Below are 3,076 nucleotides of genomic sequence, written 5' to 3'. Positions count from 1 at the left end.
TATCTCCTGAGCAATTTTATTTATAAGGACTTATTAGTCAATTGTTTAGAAAAATTAAAAAGAGCCTGTTCAATGAGTAATAAGCAAAATTTTTTAAATGATGATAGAGCCATGAATAATGATATTTTTTCTAAGAGCATTTAATAATTTGGGAAAGTGCTCATGATATGATTGATATGATACTAAGTAAAATGAATAAGATAAAAAATGGAAGATATGGTTCATATGGGAGGATATTTTCTTCTTGGCAATGGAAGATGCTGATGGTTGATCAGACCACTGTCTTTAAGGCTCCATTTTAAAATGAATCATATGTATTTTTGTAGCTGTGAACCTTATCCTCTATGCTTCTTTCCCTTTGAAAATCGAGCACTCTCTTTTTTCCCTTTACACAGAGCAATATATCTGCCCAGTAAAACAATAAAAATGATGGAAATTATTTGGGGAATGGAGATTAATTTGCAGTTTATTTAGAGATTTTGCATATTTCTTTATGCTTTCAACAGGGCATAGTCCAGGGTGCTAAACTAAAACAAAGGTGCTAGCTTGAAATCTTCATTTATTTAAAATATATTCACCTTCCTTCTTTTATCATGAAAAAAATACAGTTACTCTGACTTCATTAATAACTAAATTACCTTGAGTCTTTGAATTTTAAAATTGTACTATATGGCATAATTTATTAAAAGGTTAAAAGTGGATTTCTAAGAATTTAGATATGAGCGGTTTTTTTAACCTAAAATGTTTTCAGGAAAAAAATTAATTCAAACTTGGAAATTATATGATAGTGCTACTATTCTTTTTATCCCAAACCTTCATTTCCATCAGCTGTATAAACATACTTGAGAGAGCTAAGTATACAAATGTCCAACCGATTTCTAATTGCTTAGTTATTTTCATCAGTACTGACGGTCAGTGGGTTTTTAATGTAAATATTTTACATGTACAATGAGAAAGAGACACAAGAACGAAAGCTTGAGAAGGTTTATTCTCTGCTGCTTGAAATAGCGCGTGGAGTAGGAGGGTGGGCAAATCTGGGCCTTAGAGCGCCACCCCATGGTAGACTGGGCGAAGGCCACTGCAGGGGTGTGCTCGGCTCTTTGGTCCAATATTCTCTGCTTTGTCCGCGTGAAAGAGTTTCCTTCACTCAGCTTATTTAAAATATCAACAACTCTAAATAACTTACCTTCTCTGCACCAGTGGTTGAGTAATTTCTGAATCTAGGAATCCCTTTGAGTATTTCGTACTCTGACTTTAAGAACAGGCTTCCCCACGCCTGCCCTGTCCCAACCCCAGGATAAAACAGAAAATGTGTGGGGATCTGAGTAAATAAATAATCTCACAACAAGGAAAGCGTTGTGAACTTGTGAGCCTGGGCTGCAAAATTCTCTCTCACAAAAAGACTGGTTTAATGATCAGTTTCAATATCTACCATCAATATTCATACTATCTCTACATTGTTACTTTGCAAAAGATCATAAATTGGCTAAAATTGCCAAAACCAGTAAACAAGAATAAATGCAGTTAGACTTTCTGGGGTGTTAAACCAGAATATGTACGTGTGGGTCGTTATCGGCTTAGAAAATTAGAAAATCAGGAACAGTACAGAACAGGATTAGAAAATTAGGAACAAAAGCAAGGCACTGTGAAATGGCAATTAAATTCTTGTTTGACTTAAATGCCTTTCTTTTATAACAGCTATACATCCTTTCCATTTTTATCCTAGTGATTTATTTTATCTAAAGTAAAAAGAACATTACCTTTCTTGAGTTCATTCCAAAATTGTTTCGGATAACATAGAATAATATAATTGAAAATTCTCCCTGTCACTTTCATACCACATTAGCGGAATAGAAATGTGTTAATGTTAACTCTTAAGGCTTTTTGTTTGCATTAACTTTAAAAAATGTTTAAATTGTTGTTACCTTTTTCAATATTATAAGTTCTCAAGACTCCCATACACAATGGGGAAAAAAAAAAATCCATTTACAAATGTAACAAGCCCGGGCAGAGGCATTTCTTCAGGCAATTCCCAAGGAAAAGAATTGGGACAAGGAGTCAGAAGCAGGGGCCCCATCTAGCATTTCCAGATCCACACACCCCCTTTCTGTCAAAAATCTTCCAGCTGACTTCGCAAATGGCTTTTACAGGTATAATTGGGGTGAAAACCAGCAACATTGGGTGAGGAGATATAAATTCCGCCAAGAAAATAAAAAGTCCAATAGTGAAAAAATTCCCAGGAAAGCACTTGGAAAAGAGGATAGGAAGAGTAGTTAAATGGCAGTTTTCTGCCTGTCCAACCCTCCCTTCTAATGACTTCTTTTATGTCAAGAGAACTGCCACTTCACTTATCTCAGGATTTCCCTTTTTCAGGAATGGCGATGGTAATGAAGCATTTTTGATGAGCACAGCCATTGTTTGCTCTGCGCTGTCCTCACCCCTCAAAAGAATTTCCCTTATTATTATGAAAGCTTTTTGTCTTAAAAAATATTACATGTTAATGGAACTGTCGTTTAACAAATGTTTTATAAGTGTACCAACAAGCACATTGTCAAAATAAAAGATAGGAAATAAGTGAAAAAAATTGTCTTTTTTATACTTTATAGTTCAATTTAACACTGCTATCTTTTTTAAAACTGCAGAATATAGCATACACAGGTAAGTATTTACTGTGTAAAGAATAATAATAAAATAAACTCACTTGTAACCATCTGATTAAGAAAGAAGATGTCGCTCCACTTTGGAAGTTCTCTACTGCCCCTTCTTCACTACAGTAACCTTTATCCTGACTTCTGTGACATTCCTTCTCTTATTCTTGTTGTTGTTGTTGTTTTTAAAATATAGTGTTACTATCCATGTAAGTATAAACTGAATTATTTTGCAGGTTATCTGCTGACCTTTCAATGTGTCACTTGGAAGGAGAAGTCTGTCTCCTCCAAGATGTAATTTGTAGATATGTCATCATGTGCTCCCACCTCTTTTTCCCATTCAAAAGACTCAAGTCTCCCAGGACCCACATCCCTTTCCTAAGAAGACTTCAGTGCTCTTAATTCCAGTTTACCCTGGGAGATTCTTA

General features: G+C 34.8%; 1 long non-coding RNA gene across 1 annotated transcript in view; it reads left to right on the top strand.

Moving 5' to 3' along the window:
• Nucleotides 1-2,581, top strand: part of LOC105554652 — a 42,238-nt gene extending 39,657 nt beyond the window's left edge. Inside the window, exon 3 of the long non-coding RNA XR_001008357.1 lies at nt 2,374-2,581. This is a non-coding gene — a long non-coding RNA (uncharacterized LOC105554652). The remainder of the gene's footprint in view (nt 1-2,373) is intronic.
• The last annotated feature ends 495 nt before the right edge of the window (nt 2,582-3,076 follow it).

This window comes from Mandrillus leucophaeus, unplaced genomic scaffold (genome assembly GCF_000951045.1).
Source record: "Mandrillus leucophaeus isolate KB7577 unplaced genomic scaffold, Mleu.le_1.0 Scaffold652, whole genome shotgun sequence".
In the NCBI taxonomy this organism is placed as follows: Eukaryota; Metazoa; Chordata; class Mammalia; order Primates; family Cercopithecidae; genus Mandrillus; species Mandrillus leucophaeus.
The sequence above is the reverse complement of the archived record's forward strand: the minus strand, read 5'-3'. Positions and strand labels throughout refer to the sequence as shown.